General features: G+C 40.4%; 1 long non-coding RNA gene across 1 annotated transcript in view; it reads right to left on the bottom strand.

Moving 5' to 3' along the window:
* LOC122549298 overlaps nt 1-5,838 on the bottom strand; it is a 59,088-nt gene extending 53,250 nt beyond the window's left edge. The window contains exon 1 of the long non-coding RNA XR_006311484.1: nt 5,515-5,838. This is a non-coding gene — a long non-coding RNA (uncharacterized LOC122549298). The remainder of the gene's footprint in view (nt 1-5,514) is intronic.
* Between the last annotated feature and the right edge of the window lie 13,376 nt (nt 5,839-19,214).

Below are 19,214 nucleotides of genomic sequence, written 5' to 3'. Positions count from 1 at the left end.
AAGTTTGACAGGGGAATTCCAATCTTGTTGCCAAGTAATGGGACAGGGAACAGTGGTTGGAAAAAGTGTTCCTACAGCTACAGCACGAGGAGTATTAGCTTTATTCAAGACAAGGTAGTTAGATGCTTTTTTACGACTAAAAAAAAAACAGGTTTAGTACAGATAATGGAGGGACCTTCCCAATAAGAGGCGGGCCTATCTTTGTGACTTCCTTGAAGCTGTTCAATAGAAAGAGGTGGGTCTTTCAGTAAGAGATGTGGTTATTGCCCCAGAATGGTTCCACCCATCCCATAACTGGGAAGACATTGGTGCCATTAGTGGTCAAAGAGTCTTATGCTGAAGTAAGGGCATAACAAACCACTAAATTAGATTAGATTAGATTCCCTACAGCGTGGAAACAGGTCCTTCGGCCCAACAAGTCCACACCGACCCTCCGAAGAGTAACCCACCCAAACTCCTTTTCCCTCTCACTAATGCACCCTACATTATGGGCAATTTAGGATATTCAATTCACCTAATCTGCACATCTTTGGATTGTGGTAGGAAACCAGAGTACCCAGAGGAAACTCACGCAGACACAGGGAGAATGTGCAAACTCCACACGGACAGTCACCTGAGGTTGGAATCGAACCTGGGACCCTGGTGCTGTGAGGCAGTAGTGCTAACCACTGAGCCACCATGTATTCTATTGTGACTTTGGAGAAACAAATTGTTAGTGAAAAATAACATTTCCTTATCTTCTCTTTTACGGTGTGACCTATTTGAATGGGGGCAAGGCTTACCAGGGTCGCCCACAGCACAACTGAAATCAAACTAGCACACAACACCTTGACAGGGTAAAGACCATTTAGACTTGTTCTGTAAATGAACTGTTCAATCTTTTTTGATGCAGTTGACCACTGCAATAGTCATTCTTGGTAACATTCAGTCTCTCGGCACACAAGGACATCTTCCTGGCACAGTCTCTGGTTGCTCAGGAATGTACAGGTAAACTGTCCCTTCTTGTGCACCAATGCTGGCAATGGCAAGTCCACACAGCAGGGCAAGTTCGATCTTTATCATATCCCCTCTTGCAAGGGGCTTGTCTGATGAGCTTGCATTAATGGAGATGAACCCAGGCGGAACATTCGGCGACCTTAGCAACAGTGGTGGTGGTGAGGAGGACCTGAAAGGGTCCTTTCCAACGAGGTTGGAGGCCACGAAATGTCCATTGTAATAAAGTATAAACCATTTCCTCTTTGCCCAAGTATATGCAAAATACACATAATCATTTAAAATAGGAAGCAGCAAAGAAGGAACACAAACTATTCTAGTAGGGGTCACCCATATCCTGGTTTGAGTCTCGAGGGAGTACCCTATTTGCAGCCATAGTTTGTGATCTTCAGCAGGGGCTTCCCCCATGATTTCTGTACCTTACCCAGGTCTGGCATACCCGTCCTTATACTGTGTCTAACCGGGTTTTGCTGGAACCCAATGGGACCAGAAGTTTAGGGTATAAGGCTGCCTGCTTGGCAGCTGCATCTACTTGCCCACTACTTTAGAAACAGTTTCAGTTTCCTCGGCATGAGCCAAACATCTTGATAATTTCCAAATTGATTGGACAAAACAGCATTACTGTAACGCTGCCCCCTTCAATGTTCACACAAGGCTCCAAAATCGTGGGTCATACTAAAAGCACAATGAAGAGTCAGTGTATATTAGTAAATTTCCATTTTGCTAGGAAGGAAGCATGTCAATTCCCCATGTCAGCTCCAAGGTAACATTAAACACACATCACTCCCCAGTGGCCACATTTCAACAGTTAAAGCAAGTGCCAGGCATTTGTCCCTGGGGGTTTTGCTGTCTTGTTGCCAGTCTCAAAGGTGAAATGCTGGGGCCTGCCTGTCCCCATTTTCAGGATCCCCTCGGGTAAAGATTGCCCAGCAGTAGTCGTCAGGTGGGCACATAAGGTAGGTTCTACTCCCAGTGGGTATCCTGGTTCAAATCAATCCTGTCAGGGCTGGCATACTGCATTTGGGATTGCGAGGACACTGGTTATAATTGGTCTTACCTGTAACTTGCATTGTGGTTCAGTCTGGTTCTGGCCATCCCAATAGAAAACCACTGCTCACCTCATCTGAGACTGGAAATTCGTACTGTTAGTCTGGATTATGTCATTGACTCCAGACGGAAAACATTGCAAAAGCATAGGGTTAAACAAAGATAATTGAGCTTCTTGATTATTGTTCAATTGTATATCACTTCCGTTAGGCAGATAGCCACATATTTCAGTCTTGTAACACAAGCCATTCATATTGAGGCTACTCCCAGAATTTTACTGCATTTACACTCATATCACCCTTGGACATATTGAGCAAATTGGGCCAGTTTGGTCTAATGATCAGGGGCATGCTCCATTAACATAACTCTAATTCCCAGGATGGGGCCCGGGTTTAGGATGGTGCAGGCCACTTATCCCCATGATATCGGCTATGGAGACTGGATGCTTCATTTTGAAGAGAAGGAAAGGTTTATAACAAGTGGGTGGTTTAAATTAAGGCTGGAGGCTATCAGGAGATGTTAGGGGCTCAGCGGATATAAAGGAACAAAATCCCAATCCTCAAAAAGGCCAAACATAAGCTCGGGATTCCAAGTAGGATCTAAATTCTTTATTTTGCAATATTGTTGCTTTAACCTTGCTTATATTTTCAAGTGAAGAAGGGCCTGTGCCCGAAACGTCGAATCTCCTGTTCCCTGGATGCTGCCTGACCTGCTGTGCTGTTCCAGCAATAAAGTTTCAACTATATTTTCAAGTGGCCTTACACATTTTCTTATGTTCCTTTTATTTTCTCATATACCCATTCACAGTCACCCCCACCCCAGCTTTTGGGAGTTCCTTCTGTTATATTTATATATATCCCTATCCCCCATTCACATGCAGAATTTCATCAACTGACCAGTTAAGGTAGCTTTCCATTCTTTAGTTAACAACAAATTAATGCAGCCATGCTTCAAATTAACCATGAGGCAATGAGACAGGTCACTGACAATGTGTAAAGGAATAAAACCAAGCAATACTGCCTATTAAATTTGAATTTGTGATTCAGACTAATACAACTGATTATTAAAAAATAATAAATAAAATAATCTTTATCTGTAATTCAGTGTGGAAACTCAACAAGTGACTAAGACATTTTAAAAGTAATCAATATAAATTGGAAATTCTTTTATTCAGTATTCAATATTTAATGTAAAATGTATACAGTTCCCAATTTTGAAATCCACTATAATTACCCGGTTTTACTTCCTTAATTCAAATCCAAGACTGGGTTCAGTAAGTGTTCCTGACTAGTCATTACTCATTTGCAATGCTATAAATCGTGAAATGACTGGATCTGCCTTAAAAGGTCTTGTCTACTCCGATGATTAAAAAAACTTCTTATGCACGAATAATGGCCGAATTCAAAGACACAGATATTAACCATAAGATATTAGTTTTGTTACATGATTTATCACAACCTAATGTTGAACTTGAAACTTCAACTGTCATTGAGGGAGGGGACTCCCTCAGTAAGTCTACGACTGGCAGATCATAATCACCAATGAAACACAGCAGTTTTAAAATTAGGTGGAAACAAATGAGTCTGAACCAGAAAAAAGGTTATCATGCTGTCTCCCTCCATATTAAACTGATTTGAAATCGAATAAGGTTGGCTTTTATGAAAGAAAACAAGAGATTAGTTAGAAACTGACAGTAGGGCAGTCATGACCTACAAAAAGAACAGGAGTTAATATTTCATTTCATAAGAACTGAAGGATCCTTAACCTTAAAAGAAATCATGTTAAATTTTCAAAATGCAAATCAGATTCATAACAGTCCTGGATCTCGAGCTCCAGGGAACAAAGCACAAACATTCAATCACCAACAAACAAATGCGCATTCAAGCTGAATCACAAAGAGTTAAACTTTCTACAAGCTGTATCAGTCACACACACACACACACCCCATATCTCAGTTTTTTTTAGCTTGGGAGTTTAGTTTCATAAATCCTGGCTGTGGCACATCGTTGCTTAACCAAGTGTGTAAAATCTAAATACCTCTGTCATTTCATTTGCGATTCTAACAACATTTTCAAGGCATGTTTTACATGCCTCTGCATTCGCCCACAAACCAGAGGAAATACAACGGAGTCTTTAATAGTTGCCCAATGTGTCCTATATGCCAAATTCATTAAAGTCTGGATATCCTGAAGCAAGCAACTATAATTACAGCAGATTTGTACTAGCCAATTAAAACTAATATTGGGCACTCAAACAGATCGAGGGCATCTTGAAGCATAATGCGGATCTCAGTGTGGGTCCACGGCTTATCAAATGGAGTTTCATCTGTCATAACCCTGGGACAAGCAAATTATCTATGACTAATTTTGTAAATAATAAGATTCTTTCAGCAGAACTTTCTGTCCAGACACTAGAACCCTGTTGAGTACTCACACTAATATCTTGTGGCTGAGTAGCAAGAATTTTATCAGCATTTCTGTACAGCATTTTTGTCCCTAGTCAGTTTTCTTATATGTTTGTTAACACGACAAAGGCATCAACTACCCTCGATATTTCATAAATAGAGAACAAACACCAAAACAAACAGGAAAAATACGAAAAGCAGCAAAGCAAGACAAGCTAAGCTGAACAGATATGACAGGAATAAACTCGACATAACACTTACACTAATCAACAGCCTGACAATGAGCAACAAGACTAATGATTTCTGCAGAATATTCTTAACATTCTACAACCCTGACAGTTTTGTAATAATATATCATGATACTTTCTTTTTATCGAGCAACTTAGGTATTAATTTAGACAGCACCAATTCAACTAAATGAGGTTTTTCTTAATTCTGAGAAGGTTCCCGACCTTCTCTCTACTTTTTTTTAAGCGGATCAACTTCAATCACCATATCAATAAAAGGTCGGAAAGTTCAAAGATAGGGGGGTTCAAGGGTTGGAGTTCAACAACTCCAGAAATCAACGAGGGTTCAAAGGTTGGAGTTCAACAACCCCGTTGCGGAGTTCAACAGCTCCAGAAATCGCCCACTGTCAATATAAAAAGGTCAGAGCTCAACAATCCCGCTCAGAGTTCAACAACTCTGGAAATTGCCAACCATGAAAATAAAAAACTCAGAGTTCAATAACCCCACTTTGGAGTTCATCAACTCTGGAAATTGACAATGTTTCAAAGGTCGGAGATCAACAACCCTGCTCTGAGTTCAACAAACTCTGGAAATTGACAAGGGTTCAAAGGTTGGAGTTCAACAATCCCACTTCGGAGTTCAACAATTCTGGAAATCGCCAACTATGAATATAAAAAGTTCCCAACTTCACTTATTTCCCCCCCGCTTCTTTGTATATAGGGCCCCCTGACCCTACCCTTGCTAAAGCCGATCCTTTCAGGCTAGACCAGAAAATAGACAATGAGGGGTCAGGTCGGACACTACTTTATTGGAGGAAAACCAAACATATATAAAATACTCACATCTGGCCAGCCGAATTCCTCAATACTCAATAGTGAAGGGCTCAAGGCTCTTAAACTACTGTCCACAATCCATCCGTGCTGAACCACGAAATACGGCACCATATGAAGATCTGGAACCTCGCACGCCTCCCCCAAAGAGGGGCCTCTTGGTTTTGAGATCGGTCAAACGAATCAACAGGAGTACAGTCTGTTTAAAGCAAGGTTACCAGTTCATTACGACATTGGGCACAGGTTTGTCCAGCAACACGGAGGTTAACAGCTTCTGTGTTCTTTGGAGAAAACTGCCCAATTACATTCAAAAATTAAACATTATGTATACGTTTTTAAGAGACAGCACAGTTTTAATTACAAGAAAAGACCAATCAAATGTAATAAGGTGACATGATTAGCAGCAGGCTAACCCAATGATATTTCCTGGGAAATGGTTACAGATCATCATCTCATACTGCAGTTCAAGGTTAGTTCGAATGGTCAGTTAATGTCTTATGATTCATTTTATCTTCTAATTCAGCCTACTCAGCAAAGCAGAAATGCAGGTTCACAGCGTCAAATCATAACTTGAAGCCATTTTGTTGTATTATTTTAAATTGAAAAGCCATTTTGTGGTTAATAAAAGCCTACATATACTTGTTGCTCCTGACAACAGCCTAAACTCAAAATTTAAATCCTCAGTCCCACTGCTTCATGGGTAACAAAATAAACAAAATAGAATCTATTTCTCAGTTGCCAAAAGGGCCAAGTAAATATTTTATCTATATTAACTTTGAAATAAAAAGATCCATCAAGCAGGTTGCTTCAATAAACTCAATTATTGGTATGTTATCAAAACAAAACAGAAGTATAAATGCTTATCCCTCTGACTAACTCAAAATACATAAACATACACACATAAAAACTGGGAAAAAAAGAAAAAAAATTATTTTTCTGTGTGGAGATTCATGATAAAGAAACATTTTATGGTAATTCAGGCTATTTTTAAATACAAAAAGGATAAGAAGTGCAGAGTGTTCCAAGTTGGATGCTTCTGAATTGTCTCCAGGAACTCCTGCCATTGCTGCTCCACCATCTTCCCTGCTTGGCTTCCCTTTCAATCAACTCTGGCCAGCAACTCCCTCATGTCTTTGCAGTTACCTTTACTCAATTGTAATAACGTTAGATATGATTCAAACTTCTCCCGCTCAAACTGCAGGGTGAATTCTATCATTTTATTGCCATTGCCCCCTTGGGGACTCCTTCACCTTAAGCTCCCTAATTAAGTCTACCTCATTATATATCACCAAATAGAGAATTGCCTGTTCCTTTGTAAGCTCTAGCAAAATAATCTTGTCAACATTCCATGAATTCTGTTTTTTTGTGATCTGCTACCAACCTAAATTTGCAAGTCCACCTATACATTGAAGTCATTCATGATTATTGGAATAGTGCCTTTCTTTCGTGCCTTTTTTTAACTCCCGACTTATTTTCTGCCCCACATTCTAACTGCTGCTAGGAGTACTTGATTCTCATCGGAATACTTTCTCCTATGCGGTTCCTCAATTCTACGCACAAAAGTTCTACCTCTTCTGACTCTATACCTTTTCTTGCTATTAATTTAATTACATTGTGTTATTAACAAGATAAGCCCAACACCTCCCCCCAACCTTGCAGTCATGTGATGCCCACAACATTGCACTCACCAATTTCAATCTGCACTACTAGCCGATTACCCTTGATTTATATACTGCATGTGTTGAAGTACAACACTCTCAGCCCTGTGTTGACTGGCCTCTTTCTCAGAGATGTCCCTTTATCTTCTGTGCCTGAAGTTTTTTCCTGGCCCTTTCCATATTCTCTGTCCTATTACTTGTTCTGGATTCAATAAATTCTGCTGAACCCTCTCTCCTTCAATAGTTTAAACTACCTGTGACCTCGATTTATCTCACAATCAGTTTATCTCCCTTATTCCAAATGTTTCATGTATTGAGATGCAAGGCGTTTCAGTTTATTCTATAATTGAGTTTCCCTACACTTTTATGAATCCTTGATACAATATGACATTCTTTTACTTTCTGATAGCCATCAATCCCATCACTAACTATCAACATCCATCCCCTCACCACTGCTCACCGCCCCCACCCCCAACCCCCTGTACTATTTAGTTTAAAGCTCTATGTACAGACCTTGTTATGTGATTCATCAGGACTCTGGTCCCAGCATGATTTTGGTGGAGCCAGTTCCATCAGAATAACACCAACCCTTCCCAGTTCTGTGAATTCAAGTCTGTTTCCCTTACACCAGTCTTTGAGCCATGGCATTTATCTCTTTACCTTGTACATTGCGTCAATTATCTTATGACTAGGCACTTGTTAAAAGATGATTACCTTTCTTGTTCTCCTTAGCCCCAAGTTGATCATATTCCCTCAGCAGTATCTCCTTCCTCTTTCTATTTCATTGGTACCTACGTGGACCACAACAACTAGATCATTCCCCTCCTACTCCAAGTTTCTCTGCAGCCCAGATTAGATATCCTGAACATGGACATCAGGCAGGCAATACAGCCTTTGAAACACTCAATCCTGGCCTCAGAGAACAGGGTCTATACCCTTCACTATACTATCCCAGATTACAACTACATTTCTCTTTTCTCCCCCCCCCCCCCCCCAGTCCCTTGAATGACTCCCTCAGTGTTATTTTCAGTTTGCACATCCTCCCTACAGCCCCCATTCTCATCCACATAGGGAGCAAGAATCTCAAACCTATTAGACAGGCTCAAGGCCTGAGGCTCCTTCAGCACTCCCTCCTGGATTCCTCAACCAACCTAGCTTGTAGTCACATCTCCCTGTTTCTGACCACTACCTCATTTCAAGATAGTTTAAGGAATGCAACTGCCTCCTGAAACATAGTGTCCATCTCCCCAATGTGTTGCAGTGTACGAACTCAGACTCTAGCTCATCAACTCTGAACCAGAGTCCCTCAGACATCCAATACTTGCTACAGATGTAGTCACGATGAACCACAGTGGGGTCTACCAGCTCCCTCATCATCTAGGTACAACACATTGCCTGGCATGCACCTCTATTTTATTTACACAGTTCTTAAGTTGTTTTTTTAAATAATATCCTACTGGTCTTTTAGTTTGTAATTTGTAAATATTTCTTCTATTCACCTTCAATCTCGACGTAACCTCTAAATGACAATCAAATTAGCAGATATTACCAATAATGTATTCCGGTTTTCCTGTGATGTCATTCTTTAGTTTGTGTTAGGCCCCCCAATCCTGGGCTTCACTTTATCCTGTTAAAAGACCTTGCAAACCATAAACCAAAAAAGGAAGTTAGTTAAAAAAAAACACTTCTTCCTCTTTGCAATGAATTCCCATGCCACCTTCAAAATCCTTGAACAATATATTCATGTGGACTGTATCTGACTCCAGCTGTGATCTCTCCTTCCTGACTGTGTGATTACTTACGAGAGTCTCTGGAGTTTCAGCAGGCACAGCTCAGGAAATTATTGAGTTGTTCTTTCAATCATTCTTCCAGAAGAACAAATAGGTTTCACATTCAATGTGACAAGAGAGGTTTTTTTTTTTCAGAATTAGGACAGATCAGCTGAGCAATCTTTCCTCACAGGCTTCTTGTCCTTCAACAAACCTCAGATACTGAAGCATTTTCTATCTAGCCACTGTTAAAAAAAAGCCCCATGGATAATCAACAGCAGATCAAGCAGTTATCACTAATCACACAATTTCTGGGAACCCTTGTATAAAAATTTCCTAATATCCATAATGACTATTATCTCTTTTAAAGGAATCACTCAAGATATTTCTACAAAACTTGAAATAAATCTACTTATTCACAGCCCTTCAAAACCTAGCCTTCTAAGAAATACTGATTATGAGTGTATTCACAACATGGATTGCATCATTCATGTCTAATAATCCACATAAATATTCTTCAGAATTATTGCTTGAGGGATGTTTGCACCAGCCACAATACCTTTGGTCTTAAGCGCGTGTGTGCCAATTTCCCCAGGACATATGATATTAATAGTAGCAAAAGCTTCTAACTGTTTGGCTTTATTCACACTTTGAGCTTTCTCCACACTGTGGACAGTCTGTCCATCTTCTGGCTGGAATCCACTTCAATCTTCACCCTGGTCCATCTTACTGAGAGTAGTGTGAATGGGCTTGTGATCATTCAGATCTCTGGTCCACTCCCTGTTATTACTGTTGGTTTGCTATTAATGCTGTTTGTTTGACCTTGTCCTATCTTAGCCCCTGGTTGCATTATTGGAACTAGATTTCTTGTAAAAGCCAATCAGTATCCTTTTGTACCAAATAACTTGCAAAGACCTTGGCACGTATTCCAGTTTCAACGAATGATGACTGCAACAAATAGCTCTTCCTTACAGCTGATTTGCTTTCTCTATCTTGGCACTGAGACAATACTGATAACTACACCAATAAAACAGGAAATGTAGAGAAACTCAACACATCTGACAGCATCAGTGTCGCGAGAAACAAATTTAATGTCCTGAGTACGATATGGCTCTTCTTCAGACCTGCATATATTCAGCAGCTGCATTGCTCTGCTTTTATCTGGTAATTGGCTATCTCGGGATTGATGTTGTTGTCCGGCTACAATGGTTTTATAATTTCTTCATCTTTGAGCAATGTGTCAATGTTTATAGGAGGCCGTTTTGGAAAGCTTCACTGGTGTTGATTCTGTACCAGATACCTTTGTATCCAAAATGACACATAAGTGGTGACATGTCAACTTTTCACTGTACTCAGGTGAGTACATATGACAAACATAATCCTAAAATTTTAATTCTATTACCAGCTTCATTAGCCACCCAGATAGCTCAGCCTCTGAAAAATCACAGTCTTTGCTTGTCACAGCACCCACTGACAAACTGCTGAATTGATTCTTACGTCTGTGTCCTGTCAGATATCAGCTCTGGATGGTGAATTCTAGAGCTCCCTTTTCATGAAACTGATTTTCCAGTATTTCCCCTGGCTTAGCAGAATCTCTCTGGTTCTCTTTAGACAAGCCGAAAGCATGTGTTTTGTGCAACTTTATTTCCAATAGCTATCTTATTCTGAGCACTTACTCATCCTGGTTTCCAATGGCTAAATTTAAAAAGCTTAGCTCTACACTTTGTTTGAAAGGCTTAAATTCACAGAGTACACCTGTGTCCTTGGCAATTTTCCTGATGTTTCTTGTCTTTTGCAAATATAATTGATGATTAGGGGATTTACAATAGCAAGGCTATAAAGCCAATCTCTGTGGTGTTTCAGCAATCATATAGTTTGCTTCTTATGTTTTCTTTTATTCTTCCCTGTGTTGTTTTTGACTACAGCTCATACCTTATTTTTTGTTTCATACACTGTGTTTTGCTTTTGCTCAGGAATGGCACCTAAGGTCACTCAATGACCCTGCAGCTTTTACAAGTCAGCTATGAACTAACTCATCACTCATAGTGACCACTAAACTGGTGAGTTCACAATTCAAGTACTCACTGTTTGGTCAGCACCTTTTGAACAGTGACTTATGTTCCTGCTGTCCCGAGGCAGATGTAACTTCTACATTGTCTCATATTTTGTGTGAGGCCTGTTTCCCCCTATGGTTTACATGTTTGCATCATGCCTTTGTCTTTTGGAAAATCACCACTTATCACTATGTTGAAACCTGTGTTGTTTTCAGAATGACCACTTTTATACTGGGTTGATAAGCAACTTAGGCTCAACTTTCTTGAAAATCATGATCACATTCACTTAACAACAAACTGATAACTTGGAATTACACAGCAATTTTTATACACATCCTTAGTCTACCATACTGTTGTTTGGAGTTCTTTTGGTTGCCGGTCATGTGGTGTCATCTAGTCCTTAGCTCATTAGCATACTCAGCCCTAAAATTGGTAAACAATCAGTTGCCATTAAATACTGTTGAGTTAGATGCAGTTAGTGGACTTTGAACTAACTCTACAGAGGCTGGTACCCTGTCACCACGTCACTGTTTATTTACATGTGGTGTGTCCTTGACACTAATCTAATTCCCTCAGAGCTAATTCTCAGAGTGAACAGGATGTCTAACATTGCTGTGCTTATCTGTCAGCCAGGACCCCCTAACTGGACCAGGTTAATGGCACCAATCAGGAAACTCATATCCTATGATGCTCACCTATCTGATCTCATTACAATCACTACAGATTTCTGTCCATGATTTTATATTGAATTAGACATTCTAATTTATATCCCCTGGTTTACAGTCTGTGGCAGAAACCTTTGCTCATTAAGCACTGTTTCCAGCAATCGAATCCAGTTTCTGTGTCCTTTGCAAATCATTTGATGATCAGCAAGATATCAGTGAAGCAATTTACAGGTAGAACAGGTCCACCACATCACCCTACTCTAGATAAATGAACCCCCCGCCCCTACTTTAATGCAAAAAGACTGGATGCTGACTGTAACCCTGCTTTAGTTCACAAATAGCAATTTAAAATCTAAGCATCAGTCAAAGCGAGTGTTGAATTAAGGCAAGAGACTGCTCACAAGTGATAAAAGAAAAAATATTTATTTTTGAGGCTCAATGTATCTCATATGTGCAGTGTTATATTTCAGTTTGCGAAATGTATTTCCAAACCCTGAAATGCTTGAAGTCATGGCTATCCACTGAGTTAAATTAAAAATTAAGGTTGTCAGAACAAATTAAATGATGTACAGAATTACAGAGAGAAAATAAAAGAACCCACAAGAAAGTTTTAAAAATTATGGGACAGTTGAGAAAAGCAAAGTTTGTAGAAGGCAGTTGTAGAATTTGAATAGCAGGATGGTTAATGAGGAATTCATAGGCTCACTGTTGGAAATAGAAGCTGCTGTGATGCAGATTTTAGCACTATCATGAATACAGAACTTACTCCATTGGGTGTAATGCATACATAGACATTTTCAATGTTAAACACTGATGTACAAGCACACAGTTTGGCCTCACAAACTAAACCTTCTGCAAATAAAGGAGAACAAGAAGTTGAATTTCTGGATAGGAAATTTACATACACAGGATTTTAATCACATTTCAACTTCTTATGGCATTCCACATGGAAATTGAAGAGAGGGCGGAGACATATTGTTGTACCTATTTCTTGTGAATGCAGTAAAGTTAGGAACAATGTTTCTTTATGCCCTGAATGCTGAGATCCACATTGCATCTGACTTTGGACTGCATGCCCTGTCTTTGCTCTCTCATCAAGCTGTTGAGAACAATAGGCAGTTTATTGACAAAGATTGAAAGAAGATAAGGCCATTTCTGGCATTGCTGCAGCCCTCATGGAAAGATAAGAGAATAAGTGGAAAAGGAAATTTTAGGATTAATAGAAATTGTACATGCAGTAGAGGTAGCAGTAGTGCTTGAGGTGAGATGTTATATCAATGTATTACTCTAACAAGCTATAGGAAAGATATCGTCATGTGTAAATATATATGATTAGAATGCCCCATAACACACTACTACAGCACAGGCAGAGTAACAAAACAGTAATTTAATCTGTTGCAACTCATGGTGAGGTCCAGTGGAATATATTTAACATAAGCTCCAGTATTTGAGTTTAAGAGTATGATCATATCAGACTTCTGTGAACCACAAGTTATAACAAGGTAATAGCAGGTGTTTGTTCATAAGCCCAAACATTTTAAATAGAATAAATAATATACTGGAGAGAGAAAATATTACCACAGAAAGAAGCAAAACTGAGTGCAAAAAATGAAATGGCAGTGAGCACAGCAATGCACAGATGAAGTCCAGGATTAATCGGGAGACCAATGCTGCTATGAAAATGTTTGAGAAGCTTAAACAAAAAGTGCAGATTGACATTCAGCAGTTTTGTAAAGACACTAGTAATTATAATAGATAAGTACCATTCTACTGTGGACAAGGGGGAAAACGTTAGATAATTTAACTAGCTGGGAGATGAATGAGAGCAACAGTGGCAACTCAAGCAAAATGTTTGAGAGACTCAGCAAATATCTTCAGCCAAAGTCAAACCAGAAAATTACAACAGAAGAGATTGTTTGTTTTAGGAATAAGAGTTAAACTAGCATAAAAGCATATGACAAACACTTTACAGGATGAAAGTCCAGTACCTCAGAGAAGGCTACACCATCATGGTGAAAGTTGGAGCTTAACAAGGTTTCCAGCATTTCAAATTTTCTAACAGTATGTTTGGCTGTCTCTTTGAGGGTAATTAGTTACAATTCAAATATAAAACTGGAAGACTGCCGAAGGAAAGTAGTGGCTTCAAGAAGCATCAGTGTTTCTGTTAACAGACTCCAGGCAGTTAGGATAGGAGAAGTCCCTAGGAGTCATTGTTAGCTTGGTGCAGCTGTGAGTCGAGGTGAAGGAAGCCCACAGATGGAATTTTCTTGGTGCTGTTGAGAGAGAGCATAAAGGAAGACCATAAACAGCGTTGCTTTGGTATAGCTGAGCGGTACTGGAACCTGAAGAAAGTAGAGGGATGGTGTCTGCATAGTGAAGGTATCTATTGCAGCACAGCTGAAATTTTATTAGGGGTAAATAATCTCTGGGATCCAGTGGAAAGAGAGGATTGAGCTACCAGTACATGAGCAGTTATTCAGCAGTCCATGACAGAATGGTTTCTGAGGATGTTTCAAGGCTAGATCTTCAAGACTGAGAATTCTAATTCCTTGTGAATAAAACAATTTTAATAAGATTTGGTTACATAGTGTCACTCCTCTTTGGGATTTGGTGGGGCGGAGGGAGGGGGGAATTGCTGATAAATCCATGTGGTCTGTCTAGACCACATTTGCTATTTGATGTACTCTGCGGCATGTTCAACCACACTTTGCTTGTACCCCATATTAACTTCATGTTTTTTCTGTTTGTTATAGTATAAATTTTACATATGGAATGTAATTTGGTAGCACAGAACTTGAGTATTGTTGAAAAAAAACCATTTTGTACTAATTAGGACAATCTACAAAATAAAATATGGTAAAACAATAAACTGTCAAGCTTTGTTTAAAGTCTATCTGACAAAGTTAATTTTGATTGGTCAAGGTATTGCCCTAAGAAAAGAATCAGAAAATAATTTTCACCTACTTTGTTGAGTTGAAACAAGCATGAACATAGAACATAGAACAATACAGCACAGAACAGGCCCTTCGGCCCACGATGTTGTGCCGAACATTTGTCCTAGCTTAAGCACCTATCCATGTAACTATCCAATTGCCGCTTAAAGGTCACCAATGATTCTGACTCTGCCACTCCCACAGGCAGTGCATTCCATGCTCCCACCACTCTCTGGGTAAAGAACCTACCCCTGACATCCCCCCTATACCTTCCACCCTTGATCTTAAATTTATGTGCCCTTGTAACACTCTATTGTACCCGGGGGGAAAGTCTCTGACTGTCTACTCTATCTATTCCCATGATCATCTTATAAACCTCTATCAAGTCACCCCTCATCCTTCGCCATTCCAATGAGAAAAGGCCTAGCATTCTCAACCTATCCTCGTACGACCTATTTTCCATTCCAGGCAACATCCTGATAAATCTCCTCTGCACCCTCTCCAAAGCTTCCACATCTTTCCTAAAATGAGGCAACCAGAACTGCACACAGTACTCCAAATGTGGCCTTACCAAGGTCCTATTAAGCTGCAACATCACCTCACGACTCTTGAATTCAATCCCTCTGCTAATGACCGCTAATAGGCCTTCTTACAAGCTCTATCCACCTGAGTGGCAACTTTCAAAGATCTATGAACATTGACCCCAAGATCCCTCTGCTCCTCCACCTTACTAAGAACCCTACCATTAACCCTATATTCCGCATTCTTATTTGTCCTTCCAAAATGGATAACCTCACACTTGACAGGGTTGAACTCCATCTGCCACTCCTCAGCCCAGCTCTGCATCATATCTAAGTCCCTTTGCAGCCGACAACAGCCCTCCTCACTATCCACAACTCCACCAACCTTTGTATCGTCTGCAAATTTACTGACCCACCCTTCGACTCCCAAGGGTGTACAGAAGTACAGAACTACGGGTCACAGTCTAAGAATAAGGATAAGCCGTTCAGGTCTGAGATGGGGAAGAATATCTTCACTCAGAGAGTTGTGAACCTGTGGAGTCCTCTCCCACAGGAAGTTGTTGGAGCCCAGTTCATTAGATATATTCAAGAGGGAGCTGGACATGGGCCTTGCAGTTAAAGGGACCAAGGACTATGGAGAGAAAGTGGGAATGAGATACTTAGATTGTGTGATCAGCCCTGATCATATTGAATGGTGGTGCGGGCTATTTTCTATGTTTCTATATTGGTCTACAGTGCAAAAACGTGGCATAGCCAGGGCTTTCTATCTATCTTTGATGTGAAAGCTGGTTGAAATATTCTGAGGCCCACCTCATGCAGCAAGGTAGTCACTTCCCTTTGGCCCTTTGTAAGGGAATAGAAAAGCTTGATGGGTTTTTCTGCATCCGGTGAGAGACGGTTGAAAAACTCACTCACAGGAACCATTAAAGGGCAGTTCGTGGACCTGGACCCATAGGCCGCAAGTGCCCGCTTTTTCTTGTGTTCCTCGTTCCCAGGCAGTGACACTCCTGTTGATTTTCATTGTTCCAAGAAAAGATAATTTATAAAGGATGTGCCCTCAATCAATGCCTCAGAGTATGGTCCTGAAAATAGGTGGATTTGAATCGAACAGACGCCATTTTTTGTAAATGATTCAGGCACCATGCCACTCTGTATTGTATTGGCTGGGTACCTGAACACCTTGGGTGGCAATATGTCTGGAAACAGTTTGGAATATTTCCCAGAATGCAGCCGGAATACTTACAGCAATTTCTCATTTTAATTTTGACTGTGAAAGTTAATAAGAACAGTACACTTTGATAGAAACCGTCTGGGCAGCAACGTGGGTGTATTTTTACAGTGTGTTGGCAGATGCAGCGTAATGCCACATTAAGCTGGACTGGTGATACTATCAGTCGCAACCATTGACATATCTTCTTTCTAAAACTGACAATGCTTCCCATACCGCCTTCAGCTGAATGGGTCTGAATTGCATCTGCTGCAGACTACACTAATTATTACTAAATGTTCAGAGCTGGTGGATGAGTCAGTACCAGTAGGTAATGTTGGAATTCTAAAAAAAATTGCTTTTATGACATTGTCTCTTCTCTCTTGACGAAACCTCCCCAGAAAACTGCACTAATGAGCTTGTACTGAGCTTACCACTCATCAAATATCAGGGTTCAACAGGGAATTGCTTTGACGGCCAAAGGGTACATTTCAGGAAAAGCTTGTCTTCAATTTCCTTTTCTTAATTGTCTAACATTTCACACAACTGCAGGGACTGACTGCTTCCTGCATTTAGCATGAGGCCAACCACTAAACTGCAGCAGAGGTAACAAAGCATTCTTTTCCTTCATAACTTGTCAAGTGATCACTTTCTGCTGTTATAACTGTGGGAGTTTTGATTTTTTTTGTCTCGTGTAAAAAGTCAACCATAGACTGAGAGCCTGTTGACTTCAATACTACTTTCATGACATGAACACTGTGTTCATTGAGTGTATTGCTGTAATTAGCTGAAAGGATTAATTCCTGCATTGAATCATCCGTTTGTGCAGTGGATTGTAAGAAAGAATAAGAGATGGTCACTTCATTGAATGATTCCTTTACACTTGGGACAGTTCCACTAGTGGAGATGACGATGATCTCCATTATGATGGCAACACCAGAGGAACAGCCTGATGCTCTCCCATAATCATTATTGGATCATTGTTGGTCCCACTGTTAATGCAGTGGTCAATAATTTCCATCCATGCTTGAAACCTTTTTATTTTTCCACCTAATCAGTTTATTATAGTTAATTTGCTACTTTCATGACCATTAGGCTTGATGTTTTTTGGTATGTATCAGTGTGAAAGAGTCAATTAGTCAATGCAACCTTTACGTTATGTTTAGACCTGAAATCCATTTGGTCGGACTAGTGGCTGTTTTCTGCAGTTTTATTTGAATGGAGGACACAGTAAACAATTGAGGTGAGTTTTATACAAAGAACATTGGCTTAGAAATTGGGTGGTGAATTGTAAGACCTGGGAGTCTCCAGCTATTAGCGATTTGGTAAAAGACAGCTATGCTGTTGCATGATAGTAGGTGGCATGTACTCTCCAGATACAAGAGGACATTACATTTCTGCATTAGTGATCTGAATTGTACAGAATAAATGGGTATTGTGAGGACTCAAGCCTATATTAATTAAATAATGTTGTAGCTTTCCTATCTGCTGGATGATGAGATTCTCAGCTTTTTTCCTTCCTGCAAAACTCTTGATCCAACAGCACTCACTTCTCAACCAGTTCCTTTCTTAATAGAAGTTGGGAAATATTTATTTCCTGAGTTAATTCCCGTCTTCACAAATGATGCCCATGAGGAATGCACTATCGTACATGATGTGCTTTCATGTGGGCCGCCATTAAGTGGATTTAAAATGGTCAAAGTGACAGCAGATTGTTAGTGGTTTCTTTATTACTACTTCACTTCTGAGGAGAATCTGAAAGCAACAAGACTTGCAGTGTGGACCTGAATTGTTGGAAAAACAAAGACGTTCCACTGTAAGTAACTTCTCAGGCTGCACTTTTACTTAATAACAGGTCAGTCAAGATGAGAATATGCAAAACAGTAATTTTTTTGCAATACTTAATCTACCTGGATTAAGCAAGTTGGGACGGTTTAACATTACGGGTATTTTTCTGTGTACACAGTCAGAGAGTTTGCAACAACAGCCAGACTGTACATCCATTGTACCAGTTTCAATGTTCGTTCCTATTTTAGTGCTATCCTAGCCTATTACCTCTGTTCTCTGGTGTAACTATGTCCCTGTAGCTTCTATCTATCACCCTCTCAGCCTCTCGAATAATTCTCAGTTCATCCAACTCCAGCTGCAGTTCCCTAACGCGGTCTGTGAGGAGCTGGAGCTGGCTGCACTTCCTGCAGGTGAAGTCGGCAGGAGCATCGGTGGTCACCCCTACCTCAAACATCCTGCAGGAGGAACATTCCACTGCCTGCGCTGCCATTACTCTACACTTAGTCTCCAAAACAAGAACACTAAGTAGCTTACCTGTTCAGCCGACTGAGTCCTTTTTTTTAGGTTAGAGGAGGAGGGAGGGTGGGAGACACTACACATGTAGTGTCTCGGGTTCCTTCTCCACTCAAACTTCTTACCTTCCCAGAAGCCTCTGTTGATGACTTCCGGATTCCCGCTCCAAGTTGAAAATAAAAACAGACTGCGAAAAGAAAAACATTAATTTAAACTGGTCTCCGCTTACCTTCCGGCTTCCCTCTCTGTGCGCCCGCTGTAGCACTGAGCAACAGTTTTTCTGTCAACAAAGAACAGAGCTCTGTGTCGGCATACAATTGGGGTGGCATGGTGGTGCAGTGGCTCAGTGGTTAGGACTGCTGCTTCACAGCGTCAGGGACCCAGGTTCAATTCCTACCTCAGGCAACTGTCTGTGTGGAGCTTGCACATTCTCCCTGGGTCTGCATGGATTTCCTGTGGATGTTCTGGTTTCCTCCCACAATCCAAAGATGTGCAGGTTAGGTGAATTGGCCATGCTAAATTGCCCATAGAGTTCAGGGATGTGTAGGTTAGCTGCATTAGTCAAGGGTAAGTGAATGAGTCTGGATGGGTTAATTTTCACAGG

The sequence above is a fragment of the Chiloscyllium plagiosum genome, chromosome 4, assembly GCF_004010195.1.
Source record: "Chiloscyllium plagiosum isolate BGI_BamShark_2017 chromosome 4, ASM401019v2, whole genome shotgun sequence".
NCBI classification, from domain to species: domain Eukaryota; kingdom Metazoa; phylum Chordata; class Chondrichthyes; order Orectolobiformes; family Hemiscylliidae; genus Chiloscyllium; species Chiloscyllium plagiosum.
The sequence above is the reverse complement of the archived record's forward strand: the minus strand, read 5'-3'. Positions and strand labels throughout refer to the sequence as shown.